We start from the raw sequence: 25341 nt of genomic DNA, 5'->3' as shown, positions 1-25341 counted from the left end.
TGGAAATTCTTGATTTAATTATTGTATTATTAATTAATATTAGTGAATAACTAATGACATACATTTTACAGTGCAGAGAAGAAGAAGAAAGGCAAGAGAATAATTCAATATTTGCACAGAAAATGCCATTTGAAGGTGAGATCAAATTTTTCAAATTTTTGTCTGATCATCTCATTGATAAAGGAAGGTAACAGCCATGGCGACTGTTGCATGGGCGAGTTGCTGCATCCTGGGCTTGGCCCCACCCAAGACAACTGCGACTGGTTTTAATAAATACAAACAAACAAGAACATTTTCCCACAGTAGAAGAACTATAAAGCTTGCTTCCAGACACTTCTCTAGTGCTGTGGATATAGGTCTTGCTAAGTAAGACTTAAGGCCCAGACACACCAAACCGACTTCAAAGAACTAGCGGCGATGAAGCCGAATAATGTGTTGTTGTCTCACGTTGCCTGTGTCTCAGCCAAAAAGTTTCACATGAACACATTGCAATGGCTACAACTGACAATCAACTAGCAGGAATGTTCTGCGCGTGCATGGGAGGAAATAACTCTCCATACGAGCAGACGGCTGCAGAGTGTCCTCATCATTCAAAAGGGCAAACCTGAAGACTGTCACGGCACTAGTTAACCAGGTAGCACATAAAGAACGAAATCCAGTATTGCAGAAACAAAGTATATTCACCACACACCATCAACCAGTACCACAAACCATCAGGAACGTTTCTGCTGAGGAGCTCAATGGCCAAAGAAAAAAAAGAAAAACCTCATAAACCAGAGTATTTCAATCTCACTCCTCTTTTTTTACTTTACACACTTTTGTTTCTCTTCTTGTATGCTGAGCAGAAACACTAATCAGACTGATTTCATTCACCAATGGGCTCCACTGTCTCCGACACTGACTTATGCTGATTCATGATTCATGCTGAATCGGTGAAAGGAAGCCAACCAGGGCCAACAACATGGGACGCACCACAGAGACTAGGGCAACAGACACTCACCGTTGGCCCAATTGAGAGCCAACCGTCAGCTTGGTGCACAGTGCAGAGTGGCCAAGACTAATGCTAACAGGTAACCTGGAGGGTGGGCATCGGGCACTATGTTTCTGCATGTGTCAGCAAAGCCAACAGAAAATAAAACTTCAGACATTTACATCGCAAAACTTCAAATTTCACCACCTCGGAATGGATAGTGCTTTGAAATGCGGCGCTAAAGCTCAGTGAGTCAATGGAGTGCCAAGCTGAAGGAAAAGTGCTTTTTGTATATCCTGTCATTTCGCTTTTTTTTTTTTCTTAAAAACTGACCAGTTAGTTGGTAGTTAATGTCTGTCAGGGAAACCAAAACTAACTGCAACTGACATTCCAAGTAGCAAAGAAAACAGAACATTTTCTTTCTCCATAAGAAGTAAAAACTCACCTCTCTTCTACTTTTGTCAGGCCAAATCTCTCCTCTTATACTTTCTTTACACACTGTTGTTAAAACAAATCATCTTTTAAATGTGCATACTATTAATAGATTTAAAAAAAAAAAATCTTTTTCTTCCTTAACTTACACGGCCACCTAGGTATTCTGAAGAAAATTAAAAGTTACCATCTGTTCGATGCCAAGAGTCGATATGCATTTGCTTTGCGTGCTGTGTAATGCTCTGGTGGCTGGTTTGTTCACGCACCTGACTGCTTATTCAGAGCCCAAAATCCTCACAGGTAACGTGAGATTCATTATTCAAACGCTTAGAAGCAAATTATTTTCTTACTTGTAGTAGCTAACGGCTGTGTTTTCTTTCCTTGGACATTGTCAACAGAATCCGACTTCGACCCCTGAGGTAAATGAGAGCTTGGATATTCCATCAAAAGTGGAACTATGTTTTGAGACGGGCTGCACCCTGTAACCCCAAACCTCTCCTATCAGTGCAGGTCGAGGATAATCCACGCAGACATTCTGGCTCCTTATAAAAAAAGGAATGTTGGCAAGAGAAATGTTATTGCTTTTAGATTATTATGGCAGCTGATATTTGTGGAACATCAGGGTCTTTAAGAAAAAATCAATATCTATATCACTCCTCCTAGCCTGCTTCTTTACACCCCCAACCGTGACCCCTGCCACTTCTGTCTAACCATTTTAATATGGAGAAACATGCACACACAAAATGCATGGCTCCATAGACGCAGTAAATAAACGTATATCATAGACTTAATGATATAAAGCAGTCGCAAATAACAACCCACATCATTTAAATAAACATGAGCAACTAAACTGCATTAACACATCAAATTATATTGATATATTGACCAATGTATGCTTGTTCTTTCTGCAAGTCCCCGTAAATTGGCTTTAGGCCAGCCTTTTTAGGTCAGAGGGTGACTTATTGCTAGTATCAAAACTGCAGGGCTGACCCTTTCACACAGAACATGAATACAGAAGACACGCGCACAGGCGTGGTCCAAATGGGACTTGAATTCCTGCCTGTTTGTCCTTCCACTCTTTGCCCTCTTGTAATGTGTTCATCTTCTCAGCATACATAATTTAATTCACTGTCACATTTAAATAGAGGCAAAATAAAACATGTAAAAACAGTGACCCTGTTCAAAAAAGGTGCAACGCTCCTCACTGTACCTGTTTAAAAATGCAGGTTTTATTTTTGCCCCTGGCTCATCGAAACAAGCGAGAAATATGCTTTAAGTTTAAAAAAAATATATAAAAATCTTACATTATGGGAAAATGAGTATTTCTGTCACTTTTTTTCCTGAATCAACCCCAGCATTGGATTTGGTGCAGCGGCTGACACTACTCAATAACTGTAAGCTCTTGATACATGTCATAAAGCATGAACTCTGTCTGCTGATAATGAAGCAGGTGACTGCTGTATGGCTTCAGAATGGTCTCAAATGCACAGTTTAATGACTCTGTGTGTGTGTGTGTGTGTGTGTGTGTGTGTGTGTGTGTGTGTGTGTGTGTGTGTGTGCGTGCGTGCGTGCGTGCGTGCGTGTGTGTGTGTGTGTCATCCTTGTGTGGCTCTTTCACAAGGCTCCTGTCAGGTCCGTAATTGACAGTCTAAGTGGGGCAGCCGAGAGGCCAGGCCCTGTTAATTTATTTTCTCAGACTCTCCATCCATATTTATGAGCCCCTGCTGTTTTGTCTATCACCACCGATCAAACTTACTGTGTAATTGTACTCGCTAAAGCAAGAGAGCCACGTGTGAGTGGTCACTCGGCCCGCGACATTCGCATTAGTCTTTATTATTTCATTAATTCCTATCCTCAGACCAGGAGGGAGAGGCAGAGAGAAATAGAGAGAGACAGAGAAAGATGCCATTGGCGTCCATGATTAGAGATCAGGAATAGAATAAGCTGCCAGAAACAGGTCATTATGCCAGCACCCTCTGATCTGGCTGAAACTAATTGCTGTGGCTCCTGTGGGTGTGGGTCCCATCTCCTTTTAGCCCTAATAGCCATGTCCATCAAGGCATGGCACAAACTCATTCATCATAAACCATCATTAACGCAGTGATATTCTAAACACAATAAACTCTAAGCTTAGGGGAAATGCATCCTCATTTAAACCGATGATAATCAGTACTATGCATCATCTAGCTTTAATGTAAGATCACCTGCTACGCGTTAAGTCCATTGGTGTTGTCTTGAATTGCATTATATTTACCGCAGCAGGGAAAATTCATGGCCTATGTGGACTACAAGCAACACGCAAGCATGTTGGTGTTTACCTCCAGTCATCCCCCTTTAATGAATTTAATTTGTTTACAAACTAACCTCAAGGAAATATTTGCTGGAGAGACCTTGATGTTTGTGGTGTTAGATGGGGGGCATACCTGTATCGTCAGGGGTAATAGTGTAATTATGTGCTATTTTGATCCCACAAACATACATTCATTTCCATTCATTATGACTTGTTATGTTTTCATCAAAACAACACTGCAGCCTGATGTAAGCATGCATAATGGGGATTACTGTAACTGGCCCGGTGTCGGCCAACTCCAGTTTCTCTCTGAACCGTCACTCAAAAAAAACCTGCTTAGCCTCTCTTGATGCAGAACTGTGCTCACTTTAAGTAAAGTTTAGAACGTGGAGTTAAAGGAATATTTAACCCAAGAAATTATGATTTGTGTATCAATTATTCACCCCATGTATGTTGAATTTGTGAAGAAAACTGCTAGGGGTGGGCAATAAATCGAATATATGAGACATGAGACTCGCTTCAGCATTTTGTTTGTTTGTGTATGTGTCTGTCTCTAACATACACACACACACACACACACACAAACACACACACACACACAAAAGCAGGGATTTTGCAGAGCGAGAGTTTTTCATAGATGTTTTGATAAAGTTATACTAATGTTAAACATGGACCCCTATGACTTAAATTCATTGTGCATTTTTTCTGTTTTTGGATACTTCATTCATCGTCGTGGCAGGTGAGAAAAACAATGTTTTCTGTCTTTCTTGTTTCTACTTTCTTCCTTACAAATGTAAGGTAACAGAGTGAGTAATTGATATAAAAAATTTCATTTTAGGGGTTGAAGTATTCCTTTAACAAACATTTGTGACATTCTCTTTTGCATGGATTACGGTATATTGCTCTGTGGTTGTTCTGGAAGAAATATTTAATAAGTATTACGGATTTGGTTTTTGTATTAGGTCCGGAGACTCAAAAATGCATACTTAAAAGGCAGCACTTAATATGCACTGGATAAATCATTTAAGTCGCTCATTTACTTGAGCTCAAAAGCTTTAATTTGCATGTTGTTTTCACATTTTCATTCTCACTTTATTTCTCTCTTTTCAAAATCTCTGATTGAGTGCAGTTGCTTAATGGCTGCATTGTGAGTTATAAGCTACGAAACGAATTCTCTTCAGTCCAAATGAAACTTACTCTGATATGGGCTCCCAGCATGCATTGATGATTATAGAAACCCTCCCCGTGAAATTGTCTTTGTAATTGTCTCACTGCTCATGGTAAGCTAGATACTTCCCTAATAAACCAAACTGAGGAGACATCGAAGGCATTTAGATAACCTTGCAGGGTAAAATTGCTCCCCCAAATGTTTTCACTTTTAAATTCTATGAACTCTCTCCATATCATTTGGTTGTTGTTACCAATGCATGGAGCGTATCAGTTTTATTTTCATTTGATCATTATACTCTGTGCTCTCAAATCACACACAGAAAGTTACAAAGTAAAATGTCCTTCCTGCAGCCTGTTTCTTTTGTTTTTCAGAATAACAGTAAAGTGTGTGACACTTTAGGTTGTAAAGCAATACCATTTTTGTGTGCAACAACAATGCAAAGCAGTTAAGTGGTTAGCATAAGACAGTAAAAGTCAACCAGGCCTGTAATTTCCACATCTATAGCAAAACATATTGTGTTTACTGTCTGCTTACCGCATATAACAATGCTCTGCCGTCCTCTCAGGGCACCACTTCCAGACTGCACTGAAACATCATCTGTCCTGCAGTTCTGGGGCGAGTCTCAAATCTCTTTCCTTGTGTCCTCTCTTGCTCACACTGCATACACTGCCACTGCAAGGACAAGCAAAGCATTCACAATTTGTCCGCTTGCATAATTTACTTTTTTAATTTTTTTTGAATAAAGATTCTTCAGTATAATGAGGTACTTCAAGGAAAGGGGAGAAGAGAGGTAGAGAGATGAAGGAAAGATATAAGGAAATTAATTAAGGGGAGGAAGCAACTTCAGACTTCTGGAATGTGCCCCAGGTGAAAACATGTCATTGAATTGACTTCTCGGAGAACAGAGGTTGAACCTGCGTGCCTTGATTAATCAATGCGCTGTGTTTTCTCCCCTACTTGAACCCAAGGCCAAGCCATATTTCACAGAAACAAATTGAGCGGGGGACTGACACAGGTCTGACCATAAAACCAAAGGTAATTAGGAACCACTGGAAGACGTTCCATAAAAGACAGTGGGTCAGACACACTCAATATACCCTATGGAAGCTGCACAGAGACAAACAGAACCACCGGCTGTCTGCAGACTAAGCAGAGAGACCACAGGAATACGGCGGTTTGAAAGGAGACACGAGGCAGTTTTCACCAGATCTATTATGAATTCACTGTGTTGCAAGTGTGCAAATTTTGATAAATAATACCTTCACATCAGGGCGGTAATTTGATTTCCTATGAGGTAATCTAAACTAATTGACACGAGAATTGAGTGAGCAACACACTGATGTTAAAGCTTCCTGGCACAGCATTCACAGCAAGATGTTTGCAGCGTGTCAGGATGGAGCGAACACATCACCGCTTGTCCCGGGTGACGCCTGTCGGTTTAGTCGAGGCAGCCTTCCCTCTCTCATCCAATAACATGCCAACATCTGACTATAAAGATCTCTCCCGTTTCTTGATACATCTGTCCTCTCTCTCACCTATCTGGAAACACGAGTGCTCATTATTACGGCGATACAGATGAGCAACAAAGGACCACTGTAGAGTTGCCAGAAAATGAAGCTTTAGTCGAGGTAGAGTAGTGAGAAAAGCCAAGAAAGGAGAGGCCTATCAGTTAGTCATTTTGCCTAAATGCCTCCGCTGCAGTACACTACTGGTTAGAGGTCCCTTTTTTATTACACCACTGTTATGAAATCTGCCAAGGAGCATCTCTTCTTGGCTCTGTGGTTAATGTAGCTCGAAAAGCAAATGGTCAGACATTCATTCTTCCCCGCTCTACTCATTACAGAGAGAGACAGAGAAAGAGGAGACAAGTATTTTGATGTTTATATGCACAGCAAGAGAACGAGAGGGAGCTGCAGATTGCACTGTAAGCATTTCTGGCCACTGATGAAAAAAACAGCCACTGGTATTAAATCTATATTTAGATGTATGGGGGTAAAGCGGTTCAGACCCTGTTGCATTGGACTCACTTGCCATATTAATGCTTGTAATTTAATCACCTCCAGATTGTGGAAATTGGAAAGTGTCTGTGGCTACGTTTACATGCATGGTAATATTCCTCTATTTTTCTGAATATGGCATTATTTTTTCAAACAAAGCATTTTACAAATAAGACATGGAATATGTCAGTATTTTTGGGTTTAGTAGCAGTCTTGGGACATTTTTGCAGCACATTCAGATCAATTGTCTCAATTGTTCTTGTTTTAACCACAGTTTGCAACACATGGCCTCTTCTCTGTTTACAGTTAGCTTTGTCATGGATACATTGTACGCAAACTAGCCAACATTTTGCAGAAATGGGGGAGAGATACATGTTCAAAGGAAAAGCCCACATTTCTGGTTGTAAGGACAAACATGCCAACTTTTGAACTTTATGAAAGACTTGGATATCAACAGGTTTTTGGAAAAGCACAAATATCAAAAATCTGACCTTTCCAGAATTTGGTAAAAAAGGAATAAAAGAGGGAGGTCCACTGCTGGTGGATAACATTGAGAAAAGTCATGTTTTAATGCAAAGCAGGCAAACTGTACAAGCAACAAACTTTTCCATACTCTGACGTGATAAATCACATGTTAAGGCAGTTTAATCGGAGTATGCATGGTTGCACGTAACTAGATGTATTAGTGGAATATTCATTTTCATTAGCCATGTAAACAGCTTAGTAGGAATACCGTCATATTTAGAATAAGAGCAAAAACTGCAATATTGTGTAATGAATAAGCCTATTAAAAAAAAGAGGAGAAAAGGGAGAAAAAAAACCAACAGAGAGAGACCACAACTGACGTTGCTGTTGTGCCACAAAAGAGGATCAAAAACAAGCAGCAACCACTGAGGCTGAAAAATGAAGCCACTGCAGAAGTGCCAGAAACTGCAGTTCACTGAATGGCCACTTGAGGCTGACTCCAAAAGAATGTCAATCCCCACAGTTCCCTACGTTAACATGTCCAACTTTACAGCAGAAATAAAAGTGTTTACAGCCTAAAAACAGTTTTGATCTCTGTATCTAATTTCAGTGTTCAAGACAACTGTACAAGGGGTGGATTCTTTTTAATCACTCACCCATTTACTTTTGATTAAAGCTTAAAGTTACACAGAGGCGCTTGAATGACACACTGTGTGCAAGGCATCACCACAGGCTGTGAGTCAGATCCACCACTCCCTCGTCCACAGCGTCAGCCTCTCATCCAAACATGGTCACTTGCCACTCTGACTTTCATGCTACTCTTTGGTACAGGGAGTTGCAGACATGCAGGCAGCAGCACAGAGGAGGGGAGAGGAATGCCATTCTGCTTAGAAGTGGTGAATTTACAGTTTGCAGCAACTAACTATGATACAGGCTCTGGCTTTTGATTGATATCTAGTGATGGAAAAAGATGCACATTTATGACCCGTTGTTAGCTTGTTTACTATGTGACCTGAATGCCACTGTCACAGTGAATGTCCCACGGAGCCCATTCAAACTTTACACAAAAAAAACAAAACAAATTATCAAATATTCGTATGGCACAGCCACATCTGATTTGACTGGCATAATTCTGAGTCTGGTACAGCTCTAGTTAACATTACATCAACTGTAATGTAAATAAGATTACTTTCTCCTCTTAAGGTGTCCCTGTTTCTATAGTGATATCTGTCTGCGATAAGACAGTGAATACAGATAGCCACTAGGATCAATGTGATTATTCACGTTGGATCACATGTGGAGGAATCTGTGTAAACAAATAACGTTTAAAAAAAAAAAACTTGGTTTAATTTTCCAAAAACATGTATTTGGTCAGCCTCTGAGCCTGTTATATCACCAGTCCAGGGTAGCACAAGAGGCCTCTGTAGCAGTCAAGCACACCTTCCAGATGGCATCCACAGCATATGTGGCATGACCTTCTGCAGCGCGGGTACACAGGGGCACCGAGTCACCGTGCAAACAGCAGGCAGGGTCCTCAGATGTGTGTGGCCCCCCTGGGACACGGCGGCAGAATGAGATGCCCATCACTCTGTGGCTCTGCAGATGCTCCTCACAACTGCCAGGCTTTCAGCTTCATTAGGCCTGGATCAGATACATACAGAGGAGTGCAGCCCGAGGCGATCACTGCAGCCTCCCTGCGATGCAGGCACACACACACACATGCGCGCACACACACACACAGTCACATTTGGATTCATTTCTAAAAGGAGCCAATTTCATCAGTGGAAGGATGTGATGGCGAGGGATTTCTTTTTTTTTTATTCGTGCAGGGGAAGGGAGATAAAACCCTTGTGACATGAAGGAGTGAGTGAATGTGTATGAATACAGAAATCTTTTAATGAACACAGGGAGGAAATTTGTTTCAAGTTTGACCAAATTATGATGGAAACCCGTGATATGGGAATATCATTCACACTGGTATATCTTAGCTCCTAAGGGATGTTTTTTTAACATAAAATGACTAACAAGAAGCTTGAGATAGTGACAAATAAACAGAGATGACGGGGATCAAGAGGTCTTACTCCGATTCATTATCCTCTTTACTGTGAAGCAAACTTGATTGATAAGAAGCGGCATTTCCCCCTTCGGTGGGATAGAACGCTTCCCCATGAGCAGTTGGACTTTTATTCATCACCAGTGAAGACATTCCCCACCATGCAATATGTAATTAGTGTGTAATCCCCTGCCTTTTTAAAATGAGACCAAAAAATGATGATGCGGAACCATAATGAGATATTAATTCAGAAACACTGCAGATAGGCATTTATTTTCTTTTTTTCTCCCCCTCCCCACCTCAATAAAGCAATGCTGTATAAGTTATTACAAAGCTTTAATGTAGATATGGTTATTACAGTAATTTGTATGGGCAACCAGTGTTTCATTTCCGCTTCTGTCTGTCTTTTTCTCATTAAAACCTCAATCCCTATCCATCACTTGTCTGTTTGTTTGGAATAACTTATTGGCGTAAAAGGCATAAAGAAGACACAAATATTGCACACATTTTTTGCCAAAAAATGCGCAGTCTTATCCGGCTCGGCTCCCTGAATGTTGTCATGTGTGTCCAATCTCAAGCATTTGGCTCAATCATGTAAAATATGTCCCAGGTGACAGAAGCAGGTGGTCCACAATTTAATCCCCCCCCTGAGCTACCGATGCTGTTCCACCCCTTTGAGATTGTGAATGTATGTCTGCTCCAGTGTGCGCATCTATGTGGTGTATTCCAGATTGAATATTCGAATTGGAGAGAAATTATTCCCACTTTGATTGAAGGGGTTTGAGCAGTTACAAATGAAAAATGAGCGCTGAGAGTAGAGGAGCGTTGTCCAAATGTGATTAATATGAAGAATTGTATTTGAATAATTGTATCTGAATATTTGGCCAATCTATCAAGAAGCCGGCGACAATTTATCTTTGCTGAAATTCTTGTCAGGAATTTGGCTTGACAGTCGTCGCTTTTAATGTGAAACACAATATTTAACCAAATGGCCTCCAGCGCAGCATTCGCGCTATTAAATCATTACACACACTACACTGTTTCTAAGTGAAAATCCCACATTATTCTCATCATTCATCAAAATGCCACAAAGTCGCTGCAACACGTTCTAAATCAAAATTAGGAGGCCATGCATGTTTTGGGTATTCTAATCGCACTGCTTTAGCTGATGTTACTGCTGATGTTTTCTAGTGAAATGTCTCTTAAACTCTATAACACAATTTGTATCATATTTGATACACAACTTTCTGTGACCTCCATGTCATCCATATTAAAAATACTTCCCTGAAAAACTTGTTGTATTCAATCTTGACCACACTGTAGAAAATGAACTATTGTAACCTCTGAGTTAATCACAACCTAATGAAACTTTACAGTTCCAAAGTAAAGCCTTGGCTATTCAGAGGGTGGATGGTTTTTCTGATAATGTCTGCTGAGGGAAATATAAAGTCTCTCTTTGTCTAAATACGGACAAAAACTTGGGTTTTTTTGCCAAACACAATGTACTGTAAACGTGGCAAAAAGGTTCCTATAAGTGATCCAATTGAAAAAAAAAACTGATATATTTGTTTGGGGTTTTTTTTTTTTGTTTGATTTTTTTAAAGACATGTTTTGTGATCAATTAATCACCATAAAGCCTGATGTATCAAATATGACACAAAATGATTTGCACATATGTAAAAAAAAAATTCAAAATATGTTTTACACCATAAACACATCAGTTTAAAAAAATGTGAATTCTCATATTTCATGGTTCAGGCTTCACGGGATTAAACACAAATCAGAAGGAAAAGGGTTTTACGCAAGAGTTTTTTTTTTAGTAATTTTATACCTTTAATAAAAAACATTAATTTGGTGTTTGCATGTGCTGAAACATATTTGTCACCAGCACAGTTTCATATCTCACATAAGAAGGGGCACATACTCTCCAATTGCATTTTTGGCACTGTGTCAAGAGTGTAATTGAGCATGTGTGTGTGTGTGTGTGTTTTTAGGGGAGTGCAGAAGGGAAGGACGGGGGTCATCCTGTTGCCTGGTAACAAGCCTCAGATTGACAAAGGAAGAGCAATTTAGGACTACTTTCCCCAGAAATCAATACAACAGGCCTGATGTGATGATGTGAGATTAGCCAAGGGAGAAAAGCCAATGTGTTTGGCAGGGGTTACTTCATAACCAAGAGAAGAGGGTGTGGAGGAGATTGCATCTGAAGCATTGAATATAAAGATATAAGGTCTGGGTACCTGGCTTCTGAAATCTTGCTAAAATGAGACTTCTCTCGCCCCTTGTCTCCCTCAGGTAATGAGAACTTTAGCAAAGTGAACACTCATGGGGAGGAAAGAATCGGATTTTAGCTTTCTTGTTTAATACCGTCTGTCAGACTGTCGCTAATATTGCCCGGAGCGAGGAGATACTGTGCAAGGCTGTAATATTGGAAAGACTCGGAGCAAAAAAGAATGGAAGTTAAATAAAACTTTAGGACAGCTGCAGACATGTAGACTCTATCTATGCATAAAACATGTTCACTGCCTCCTGCTGAAACTAGGCGGTTCAAAATCACTGAACTTGGAAAAATATTGTTATGCTGAAAATACAACGCTGTCACATTAGGTGTAACTGCACTTATATAGTAATGCAGAGTACAGTGTTTTCCCAACAATAACTTTGTGAAGTATGAAAAGTTAGTGCTGAGGGCGACAAGTTCAACAACTTCCTCTGACAGTTCAACTTATATTGTTATTGTAGATAATGTGGTCATATTTAACTTTCATTTGGATACGTGTTTCTGGCCACCAGATGAATGGAAGTCAAATATCTACTCTCCTTTTACCTCTGTTTTTGGTCTCCACCAACTTTTCTGGAAAATATTTAGCCCGTTAACTGCTAAACGCTGCACTATATCCACCTGCTAGTTGCTAACTTTGTCTCTAGGCAGTATGGTGCTGAAAAGGTAGTGCAAAGTGGATTTATCAGAGCATTTAAGCTCAAAACGGCTGCACTCCATGGCTCGAACCAAAGTTTTGATAAGACCGAACCGAATCAATTAAGTTGCCAAACTTGTTACACCTCATAAAGGAGAAGGGAATTGTATGATTGATGTATATAGTGATTATTCTCTGTGTGTCTGTTACTATAAACAACATCTTTAACATAACCTCTTATTGATTTGCCATCCCTCTCCATGTCTGGCAAGACTGACGGTAGCAAATACAATCTCCATATAATAACATACAGAAATAAAGAGACAACACTGAATTAGTTTTTGCAAAGTCCCTATTATAAGAGACTATTTGCTAACAAAGACCTCTAACCTATAAATGATTATGGTTGTAACAACCCATCCAGCTGGATCTATGTATTGGTTGAATGATTAACAATCTAATATTAATGATGCAAAGTGATATATATTGACAACTTTCAAACACACCTTTAAAGTTAAAATCCCCATGGCACGTCGATGTAACCACTTCCGTCCAAGCTCACATCTTTCCCTAACATTTAAATAATGCTAGCAGCCTAGCGCCAGGCAGATAACCGTAAGCAGTGAAGAAAAAGACAATGAGAATATTTACTGATATTGTCTCATATGGTTCACAAGCCCCTGAATCGAATCAAACTGAAATAATATTGTAGCATACTTTGTGATATCAGCAAATATATTGTTGTAAAAAGAATTAATATAATATCCTATCATGATGAAACTTGTGATTTATACCCATATCAATAATTGGGAATTATTACTTTTGACAAAGCATTTCTACTTTAACCTGCATAGCATTGAGGACAACACAACTGCATGTGTTACATCATCACACATGATGCCACTCAACGAATCTAAACCGTGCATTTCATTAAGCATTGCAGAGTGAGTCAATGGCATGCAAACTCAAAGCCTGCCCACTGCTATTAAAAAAAATAAATAAATAAAAAAACACTGATAAATGTATATTTATAAAAGAATTGGCTCAACAAGTTGAGTCATTTACTTACAATAAATATTTACTTAGTCATGTGATGTTGATTTGTAAGTTATATTAAATTATTTAACATCCATACAGTGGAGGAAACATAAGGGTTCACACGCAGAAGCTCTGTTCATCTATGGATCCAGCAAAGCAGGAAGCTAATCAACAGCCTATTTGATACAGAGAACATATCAAACAGAGAGCACAGTGTCCTTCTGTCGACCACCCTCGTCGAGTTAGCTCCTCTCAGGGTTTCACAGTGGAAGCTGTGCAAACAGCCTGTCCAAAGACATCCAGGTTAGGTGAAGTGGAAACTCTAAATTGCCCGTAGGTGTGAATATAAGTGCGAATTTGTTTGTCTGTCTATATGTGAATCCTGTGAGAGATTGGCAACTTTAGTACATCTGCTCTAATGCATGCTGGGATAAGCTCAATGAAGCAGCTGTGACCCTGAACAGAATCTGAGGTCATAGATGGGTAGATGTCTTGTACACGTTTTATCCTATACTGCAATCTTTTACAGCTTTCAGGTAACAACATGTGTACCCTTGTTTTGCTGCTAAAGTCTTGTGATGAAAGCAGTGTTTTAAATTATAAAAACGATAATGCTGCAATAGATTTGGAAGATCGGCAGTGTTGTGTGGAAAAAGTTACAGAGGAGCGTGTTAAGTGACCTTTATTGATTTATCCTCAGAAGACAAATATTACTGCGATTTAGCCCCTGGCAAGTAGTCATTTTGAACCTTGACTACACGACACCTATGGAGTACATATATGTTGAAGATTAAGCTCGGCCTGGTAGGTATAGAGACTGTGAGGAAGGGCATGAGACAGCGAGACACACACTAACCAGAAAGGGGCAACAGATAAGTAGGGAGAGAAAAAGAGAGACAGTTACACACACAATGACTAATCTGGATGACTGGAAGAATAGATGAAGGATTAGCGCGCGAAACATTCACACAGGCTTCTCTCCGATAGTAGCCCGGTGTAACCAGACTCCTGTACGGCCGGACAGTGGGAGCTCTTGATGGGCAGGAATGTGGATCCTGAGAACACAGAGAGCAGATTGATGGGGACCAAGAACGGGGAGGAATGTATCGACTCCCGGACCAGTGGGAACAAAACGGCAGGAGAGGATCACCGTGACCCGTGCTGACACCTCTGTCATCGCACGTCCTCTGTGTCTCAGGCCAGGGAAAAGAGGGGGTGAAGGGAGAAGGAGGAAAGAGGAGAGGGATGGGGGGGTGAAGGTGAAGGGAGGTGGGTCTGCTCAACCTGACAGCAGGAGGCAGAATGTGTCCAGACTCCAGAGGGAAAGCATGTTGTGTATGCAGTCTACCCTGCAGGGAATCTACACCAGCCTGTGATTGAGACAGAGGGACCTGTGCAGCCAATAAACACACACAAACAAACACTATTTGCCTTCAGAGAGCGTGATGCAAAATCTAATTTCTTTCAAATTAAAAACACGACCGGACCTGTTAAAACTGTCCTTCAAAGACCTTTCTCGGGCGACACTTTATCTGCGCAGTGCAAACAAAATGAGAATAATGGATAAGGTGAGACATTACTTCAAAAAGACTTACATCAGCTAGTCAGCAGCAGTATTGGTATCTGCCAGAATCGCAATCAGCTCTCATATCAAGTCCATAATCAATTCATTGATCAGTGCCTGGGATGAAGTCAGGCAGAAACAAAGTAACCCTGGAGAAATGAACTCCTCTCTGCCTGTTTTCCCTACACGATGATGAGGCAATCAGCCCTAATAACCCCTCTTGCTCTCTCTCTCTCCCTGTCTGTCTCCGTCTCTCCACCATTGCCAGTCATTTACCAATGTCCGCATCATTAGTCTGCCTGGGCCGGCCCTTCTGGACTGATGTCTCCGTGTCAGGACCCGCCGCATTAGACCACCGCTCAGGTGCCATAATTCACCTCAGTATGGGCAAAGGGTCAATAGAGAGATGAGGCCTGCTGGCCATTAGCTACTCAGAGAAAGACGGTGAGGTTGTGTCGAGGTCAGCGAGGGTCATCGTTGTTAAGCAGAGTGCTGTAGCAGGAAAGGAAGGTGGCAAGTGGTGCTGGTATTAAAATGAAAGGAATGGAACAAGAAATAAAAGTGTGAATTGCTTCATTATGAAGCTTGAACTGGTTGTCTGGAAGGATGAGAGGAGGCTGAATGATGTAGTAGCTATAAGTATCGAGCTAGGATACAATATGGCATGGTTTGGTTTAGTCTTACCAACAGGTAGCACTTCCTGAACATTCAATTTACTTTATTTCATCAGCATAATTTGCTCATTGTCAATATTGGAGTCCTGGGTGGACAAATTAATCAGATTGAGAAGCCACTTACAGAGCAATGGAACGTTAAACTTTTGTTGGCCTTTTGTTCGCATGACAACTATGTTTTGGGGGACTGAAAACGCAAACTTTTGAAACCGGTTTCCAGAGTGTGATCTTTTAAAAACACAACCTCTTCTGTCGCCATGTAAACTGGCAATGTGCAGATCCTGTGGGAACGGTGCCATCATGGCCGCAATACTCGCATGCGCTTGGTGTTCTTTGGTGTGTAATCACAAAGTTACACCGCCAACTACTGGACTGACATCCATACTACAGCGTTTTCAGTTGATTTTGAGGATCCCTGTACACAAGGATCAGATTTAAGTAGGGCTGTTTTCTTCTAAATGTGCGTAAGAGTTTACAGTCATGCTAGTGGCTCTGTGAGGCTGCATTTAGATAAATGCTCAGAGTGACAATGCTATAACATGTTGGTGTACAGCAAGTATGATGTTTACTAACAATCATTGCCAACCTTGCAACCATGCCAACGACAAACAATAAAAAATATATAGAAAGTCTGTCAGTCAAGTGACTTCTTTGCAGACCTTCCAAACAGTGCCGCCATATTACTGGAAGCTGTTGTTGAATGCAGCATGTTTTTGTCTTTTCTTATAAAGGTCTTTCAAAGTCTATCTTGTTAAAAGAAGCAGCAGCTCTGTTGATCTCTCACTGAATCGGCGAACCCATCATGTAAGACTCATGTTACGTATATGCCGCCTTCATTGAGATATATGACATACCACATGCTATCTTACAAATGACATCATTCATTAGATGGTGACTGGAAATTTTATCTTCATACAGTGGATCTTGAATGTAAAAAAAAAAAAAAAAAAAGCCCATTGAAGAATCGAGTGACTCAGTCTTGGCTGGCAATTGCTGCGACTCCAATATCTGTTAACAGACTGCTTCCTGGCAGAGTTACATCAGCTCTGGCACCAGCCAGGCACACAGAGAGAGACATTAGTCAGCACTATTCTCTCTCTGGCTACAGCTACTGCAGTGCATCCGGCGGGGGGTTCACAGATCAGCTGATAACTCATAGTTAGTGTCATTTATTGTAATCTGGGTCACTTATAGAATCGCATTTGAGGCCAAGGCTGCCATGTTATCTATTGCCGATTTTGGATATAGAGTCCATGCTCTGTTTCTCACTCTAGGAAGTGATTACAATAGCAGGGCTGTGTGTGGATGTATGTTCAATGTGACATGCTTTGTTTTATCGGCCCTGGTGCGTGCATTGGCGTATACATTTCTGTTTACAAACCCTATGCATGCTAGCAACATTGAATGTCATTCCTGTAACATGATGGCTGCACAAACAGCCAGTCTTTTCCAGGCAGGGCCTCTTCCTTGATAGAGCCCATTATTCTATGGCAAATTGCTTAATGCCGGCATTGAAGGCGAGGTGACAAGGAGAATGTAAGGAATGAATCCTCTGCTTGTAATCTGAGGCGGGATGTGTCACGCTCGGGAGTGTTATCACTGACACAGCATGGGATGAATTCCGCCATTTTCTCTCCACAGGGCCATGACAGAGCTCTCCTTTCTAGCGGGCCCCGAGGGGGAGGAAGAAGGAAAGGGACCCCGGAGAAGAGAGCACAAAGAAGGAGGAACGGATTGACTAGGAGCTGTTGATAAACTTTCAGAATAGTTCTCTGTTGGAAATGGCTCAGTGGCCCCATCGTGAAAGAAACACGAAGAAAAAGAAAGAAGAAAAAAGAGCGAACTGAGGGAGAGGGATTGAAGGGTTTCCTTTGCTTAATCAGAAGCAGCTGAGTGAAGGGCGACAGTTTGGGAACAAGTGCTGTTTCACTCTTTGGGCTGTGTTTCAAATAATCTTAAAAAAAATCTATACTACCAGAGCCTGTACAGGACGACAGGGCTCAATTCTGTTTGCCCACATAGACATAACGTCTCTGCATTCTTGCCTGTGACAGCATTATGGATTTTCCTCGTAGGCAATATTTTTTTACAAGGTTCAGTCAAACATTCAGAAACCTGTCGGGACTGTATTTCCTTAAAATGAGCCATCAAAAATGCCGCCTTCAATCAAACACAGTTTGGTGTTCTGATCTTTTACAAAAACCTGACAGGCCCTAATAACTCAACTTCACAAAGTAATGCTTAAATAATTACTTATCCTAATTATGATGGCTGAGGAGTGTTATGCATTCTTTTTCGATAGCAATTCTCTAATTAGCATATTTTCATTATCTTGGCCAATTAATAATTTAGAGGGTCTATAATAGACATGAATTATTAGACTATGGTACAGTGATGGATTTAAAGGGGCACTACACTCAATTTGTGTCTCAATCCCTCCCAGGGTGACGTGAATAATTAGTCAAAAAGTGGCCCTCTGAGCCTCTCAGAGCAGGAATATTGCTGTGCTGTATGACAAAATATGTGTTTTTTATTAACAGCGTTTTTATTGTTTGACATAGTTAACAAAAAAAAACACAGATTGTAAAGAATTCATCAGGGAAAAAAGACACACAAAAGAAAAGAAAAAAGGAATGTTTTCAAAATAATAATAATAATAATGAATAAACGAAAAGAACAAAATCCATATAGGGTATATAAATGACTACATGTCTTGATAAATACTGGCCCGTTCACATTATTCTCCCTTTATCTTTATGTTCTTTAAATATCCAATGCATAGAATTTAGAGGGATATATTGGCAGAAATGTAATATATAATACAAAAGTCTGTTTTCTTTAGTGTATAATCACCTGGAAATAAGAATCCTTGTGATTTTCTTACCTTAGAATTTCTTTTTTCTTTTTTTTACCAGTTTTAGTCACCAGGTCTGATTGTTTGAAGTCACCTCTGCAGATAATTTGGTTAATGGTTAAAATCTCCTGAGCATATGGATCACAGCTGAGGTGAGCACACGCTAACTTATCGGAGAAAAAAGGTGAGCACATATTAGCAGGTGCTGGGCAAGTGGCCCCTCTCCGACATGCCAAAGAGTGAAGCAATACTGACATGTAAAATGACACTGCTTAATTCAGAGTTTCTATCAGTTTAAATCTCCTGGTCCCTTTGTTTAGGAGAGGGAGAGACCTCTACAGATTATATAGCTCCTGGTAAAAACGTCCTGAAGAATGAACACTGTGGGAATTACTAACTGGGAGAAGTTTACACTGGTTGCAATCTGCAATGCTCACCGCTGGATGCCACTAAATCTGCCGAAGTCTGACAATATCTTTAAGACATGTTTGCTTATTCCCTGGACTCTGTTTCCTTGAATTCAAAGAATACAGAGGATAATAATGAGAATTGAAAAGTGGCTCAATTATGTCAAACACCCCACTTATTGGATTCATATTCTTCAATACATTTTCAAAAAAATAACTTGCTATTTGCAGGTTGAACTAGATATTTCTTGAATCATCTCATCATACTTTTGCAGGGGTTGGAGAAGACAGATATAAAAAATGCTGTAATTTCTTCTCCCTCTCTCTGTGTCCCCCCAGGTGTCACTTTAGATCTCTCTCTCTCTTTTTCTGATTGTCACTTTCACTCTCCAACTCCTCACTTTCTCTGCCATTTCTCCCTGGGTCCAGTTCTAAACAGACTCTGTCAGGGTAAGATGAAAATAAAATGATTTATGTTGTCCCCCTCCCCACTTGTTCAAAGTAATGAGATTCCATATTTCAACCGGCTTGACAGATGGATTGGAAATTAAAAGCCTTAGATAAGTAATGCCTTTTTGATGTTGGACTGTGAATAACTCACACGGGCTGATTGATTTCAAAACTCTTGTGACAAAGTGCACATGCTGTACAGGGGACAACATGCCCATACCACTATATGTCACATGTTAGTTAATGTGGAGGGTCCGTCTCAGAGTAGGCACTTCGAAGGACGCCTTATTCTCATTCATTACAGTGTATTAGAATAGTATGGGGTCGATATTTATAGGAGCGATTGTTGCCAAACCAAGAGCAGAGCCGATGCATTATGCAGGAGTAGGCGTTTCACCTTGGACATAACGGCCTGACTTCTGTATTTCCCATCATTAAAGTGCATACAGATGGATTTTAGGTATTTTGCAACAACTCAATTTTAGCCATAAACTCCTCTGTAAGTGCCTTTCCTCTCTTTCCATCTCTTCTGCTGTGATTGGTGCAGATTCGGTAAAGGCAATCAATAAGGGAAAATGGCGTTAACTCACTTACTTTAAATTTCCCCCAACAGCATTCTTCCTGAGAGGAGTAAAACCTCTTATAATTTTATGCATTTGGCATGCAGTATTCATCTGAGCTGTGCACATTATATCACTTCTGCATATGACCTTTGCTTCGGCGTAATTCTGCTCCTGTTCTCCTCAGAAGCCAGAGCGACTGTGCTTTCATTACATCAGCACCTGCAGTCAATTTGTGAGAACAGACAGCTGTCTATTGCTTCAGAGGAGACAGAGCGAGAATATCGAACCGGCTCATTCCGCACAGAGACAACACCACAGACATAACAGTGATTCATCAAAAAAAGTGCTTGACGAGCAGAGTCGTCGCTCCGCTCTCTTTTTTTTTCCATCAAACATTTCAAAAAGTAATGCCCCGTACGAAGCGGAGGTGCACAGGTATCTGAATGAATGGTGTTAATGGTAATCTATGCTGTCACCTGCTGCTGAAAGACGGAATTTTAAAACATGTGACCGAGTGATTGATTATGCCAATGTGTTTTCTAGAGGTCATATTGATTGGGGTTGTAAAAGGTAAACTCCTATTTTTACTATCTGACCAAACAGACACTCAACCGACACAACGGCATACATACCTATGGGATGTATGAACAGTGTTGGGGAGGTTACTTTTAAAAAGTAAAAGGTTACAGATTACTAGTTACTCTGTTAAAACCGTAACAAGTATTGTAACTATTTTAATCACTTCAACCAAAGTAGTTCAACTTGTTACATTTGATTACTTTTTTTTCACTTTTTTCTTATGTGACTTAGTGCAGTTTCGTAACTTAGCCTGTAGGTGTTTGACATCAAGCATTTCAATGACTGCATTTTCACTGCTGGTAAACAAGCTTTACACTGTACAGTGATGTCTGGGGCATTTTCTGGTTTTAGAAGGAAAATATTGTTGAATTTCTAGCGCTGAATGGTTTTCTTGTTTGACAACATGGCCTTGGTGTGGTCGGCCTGTTGCAGACATGGGAGTCTCAGGCTTAAAGGAATAGTGTCTAAGATTTAAGGGGAAGACACTGAATAAAGCAGTTTCACATTAAATAGTCTGTTTTTTCTGATACTCTCATCACGGAGGGGCTGCTTGCTACAGTGGATGACAAAAAGACGTGAACAGCCCTATCTAGAGCTAGTGTTTGGTTTATCTATTCTGTAGAAACACAGTGCAACATGATTGTTATTTTTAGGGAACTATATAACAAAGAAAACATAGTTATAAATATTAAATACAAAATCCACCAATATATCTCCCCTAAATCCCATACCTTGGACCCAAGCAAAGTGCATTGATTTGTTTGGCAGAAGAAAGACAAATTCGAAAAGAAGACCAATAAGAACGATGCTCATAAATTTGACTGCGCACTGCCAAATTAATGGAGCTTGTCTGGACGTAAAGACAGCTCGTCATAAGCCATCCTACCTTAATGCTGGTGCTGCACTCACATTTGTCCCAACAGCTTTGTATGACCCACACTGTCCAAATATATGCCAAAGGAAAACATGCAAAGCAACTGAATTAATGCCATATTGTACACACATGCTTTTTACTGAAAATAATATTATTCAGATGTAACTCCTTTATAATCAATTACTTTTGTAAATGTAACTGAATTACACATATAACAACTACATTTATTTTTTCTAATTTAATTACATAAGTCCATAACATGTCCCCCACAAGATTTTGGTATATTTTGTGTCTCTCTGTGGTCTGAGTGGTATTGACAAGCGACATTTGAATGGCAGGTTAACGGTCCGTTTGGTAAGGCGAAACGAATATGCTGAATTGCAATATTGGAAACCATTGGCTATCGCCTGATGAGATTTAACTTAATATTAGGCTGTTTAACACATGTATAAGCAGGTATCTGTTAATAGAGATTAGAAATAACCCTTGCACAAAATAAGTCTTGGATATCTGCTGGTTACACCAGCCCAAAATATTGACCCTCACCCAAAGAGGCTTTATCGTCATCAGACGAAAGCCGATGGGCTCCGAGATTGCAATCAGTATAAAATGACAGACAATGCAAAGGAAGTTTTTTAAAAAATATTTGAACATCAGTGCAGCATATGACTATTTAGACACAGCTCTGCATTCCTTTGACAAGTTAGATTACAGGTTGGACGGCCACTTCATAGTTATTAATTCAAATTCACTGATTATTGTATTTTTCTCTACTTCATTTCCGAAAAGTTAGAGCAAAAGAAATGGGAAGCTGAAAACTAAGTTAGTGGATATGACTGATGATAGAGCAGCTGTCCTCATTAGGACCACAGGTGTGCAATCCCATCACCCTCCCCTGTTGTCTCCCCCACCTCCCCCTAATGTTTCCTGGCTTATTTTCTATTGTGAGGGATGAATATTGGCTGTTACAGGGAGCTACGAATCTTCTGCTTACAATAGAAAACAATGCAAACCCAAATACACTGAAAATCTCAAAAAAAAAAAAAAGGATTTACCAAGTCAACAAGATGATAAGTTTTGTGTGTGTTTCCTCCCAAAATGAGACAGTCACACAAATAATCCATCACACAAACAAATACGTACAAATGAATAAATAAAGACAGATTCAGGGAGCTGCCTGCCATGCTTAACTCTTCCTTGTGTCTCGAAGAAACAGTGGGCACTCTCATTAGGCACAGGGACGACATCTAGTTATTCATTACCCGCTCCATGCAAGGCCCTGCTATTAAAACTCTAAAAGCCATTAGAGAAATCCATAATGAACCCCACCAGCAGCAGGTGCACATGGGGGGCTGGCTCTCGGAGATGACACAAACAACACAGCTACATGACAGTTTGGGACTCTGTTGCCCATTAGCACCGCTGCCGCAGCCTTCGCCACACTGGTGTACTTTAATGCCGGATGGTTTTAAGTAGATATTGGCTGTTTTTTCGAGGCAAGTCTTGCTCCACCTCGCTTCATTTGACATGCAGTGCAAGGCAGTGAGGTGCTGGTTGTTGGCTTGGCACAGAGGTGTTAGTCAAACGTGGTGTGACAGTATTGACTGCGGCCTGTTTACTGAGAGGAGTTCAGAACAGGATCAGCTAAACATACATTATGGTAGATCGATACTGGCTGAAGAAGTGAACACCAAGCCTGATATTAGTCTGGTTTCACTACCAGCCGCCACTCGGCCACTTAAGATTTCCCTTCCTACAGCTTTTTCCCATCTCCGCCACACGCACCAATAATTGCTGGAGGGGAGTTATTCTTCTGCGGTACCACAGATTGATCTGGTGTGAATCTGGTCTGAGGCTAAATAAGCAAACATCCAGAGACCAGTCAGTAAAAAAAAAAAAAAAAAGAGCAAATGCAAAACAGAGCACAGGAGGGAGAGAGAGAGAAATGTGTATTTGGTCTCCTGGGTCTTGGCTCCCCATCATTATAACCTTAGTCATACTTCATACTTCCTTCCCTTTTATCTTTGACACACTCCATCTGGTTCTCATCATGTGAAACCCCAATATAAATACAGTACCAGGCCTGCGTAGTGCACAGGGTACTTTATGTTTAAGATACAGCCAGAGTGCTTGTTATTTCTAAAGTGTACATCTAATAATGTATTCTTTAAAGGATTTTACTCTCAAAGTGCATTATAAAGCAAATAGTCTCCAAAGATTACAGCACAAATGAAGAACTAGAATTAACCACCTTGCAGTTGCATGCCTTTACACACCAGTCAAGTCGCACTTATAGTTTACATCCATGTCTGTGAAAACATGGATGCTTCCCACACATCTTTCCCCCCGGCAGCACATAAGATCTATACAATCAGCACAGTTTCAAGATTAATGTCATCCATTCAATATATGTCTCCCCTTCTATTCCTGAGATATGCTGAGTAAGGCCAGAAAAGTGTTTTTGTAGAACATTATGATGTATAAGTAAAGTTGACCTTTGGCCTTTTGCAAATGTCTTCACTTTTTATCATATCCTATTAGCCTTTTTTATGAAATGTTGTCATAATAACCAGATAAATTGACTTACAGCCAAACATGTTTTGTGAAGTCACACTGACATTGACTGCCAAATTTTAATCAGTTCATTGAGTCTAAGTGGATGTTTGTGCCAACTTTAAGGAAAGTCCCTAAAGGCATCTCTGGACTAATTGTTAAGTCCAGGTGGGCATTTGTGCCAAATTTGTAGAAATTCCCTTAGGGTATTCAAGCGATATCCTGTTCACAAGAATGAGACTGACGCAAGGTCAAAGTGACCTTTACCTTTGACCACCTAAATCTAATCAGTTCATAGTTGACACCAAGTGACGTTTGTGCCAACTTTGAAAAAAAGGCCTAAAGATGTCCTTAAGATATTACATTCACAAGAATAATAAAGACAAGGTCACAGGGACTTTTGACCTATGATCACCAAAACCTAATCAGTTCATCATTCAGTCCAAATAGACGTTTGTGCCAAATCTGAAGAAAATCCTTTGTGGTGATCATGAGATATCACGTTCACAAGAATAGGAGGGACATCCCCAAAAACATAATGCCTCTGGCAATGGTTTTGAGGCATAAAAATGGGAAAGCCAATGTTCTGGAATCACAGCAGAGGTGCATTTCAGTTCATACAATATATACGACCCTTACACCCACATTAGAACTGAATGACAGACAGACACCACAGGTAACTCCCCAGTCTGCAACCCTTTCCATGTCAGAACACAATGGTCACATTGACCTCCAGGGAGAGAACGGTTCAAGACCAACTGACCCCTAAATTCCCCATCAAACACAAAAGCAAAACAAGTGTGTTCACGCAGGGGTCACAGTTTACGCTGAGAACCCGCCCTGCCTTTAGCCCTCTCAACCTGCAAGGTGTGTGGGTGGATGAAGGGCCGATCCGTGGGGAGAGAGGGGGGAGCCCTAGAAATGAAGTATGTCCTGGGCGGCTGTGATTGCCCCGCCAGAGTGCACCTCATCTGTACATCATCCCTTCTTCCAGGGTATGCAACCATGAAGTCAATCAGCACGACACCAGGGCATCAATCACTCAAGCTCCCTTTGGGGTGACCTGCTTGCTCCTGGAAAGCATACAGAGTAAAAAAAAAAAAAAGCAACATATATTCCAGAGAAGGGCAGTGCTTTTGTTCCGGCCCATTTCTAGCATAGGCTGCACAATGCAACTTATCACAGCATTACATTTATCAGTTTAGTACTTTTATAATCTCATGGCTCCCTCATATTGTATTCTTTGATTAAAATGATTCCAAGGAAAGAGTAACATCAATACTTTGTGTCCAGATCCGCATATCTTCCCATTACACATTGTGCTAAAGAAGAGAAAATCTTTTTTTTCCCCTTCTCGATTATCTCGCATGCAGTTTTGCATCCTCCTCCAAACAAATCTCCTGCTCCAAAGGGCCCTGGCCCCATTAATAATTCCCTCTCTAATCTCCCCCTTCCATCTGATCAGGTCTTTTCTTCACAGCCCCTCTCC

At 40.6% G+C, this 25341-nt stretch overlaps 1 long non-coding RNA gene across 1 annotated transcript in view; it reads right to left on the bottom strand.

Annotated features, from left to right (window-relative positions):
• LOC148187448 (uncharacterized) overlaps positions 1-25341 on the bottom strand; it is a 199876-nt gene that overhangs the window by 73604 nt on the left and 100931 nt on the right. The window contains exon 2 of the long non-coding RNA XR_015778798.1: positions 5398-5535. This is a non-coding gene — a long non-coding RNA (uncharacterized LOC148187448). The remainder of the gene's footprint in view (positions 1-5397; positions 5536-25341) is intronic.

This window comes from Plectropomus leopardus, chromosome 14 (genome assembly GCF_026936395.1).
Source record: "Plectropomus leopardus strain MGB_pleo_1.0 chromosome 14, ASM2693639v1, whole genome shotgun sequence".
Lineage (NCBI taxonomy): Eukaryota > Metazoa > Chordata > Actinopteri > Perciformes > Serranidae > Plectropomus > Plectropomus leopardus.
Note: the sequence above shows the minus strand (reverse complement) of the source record. Positions and strands in the feature narration are given on the sequence as shown.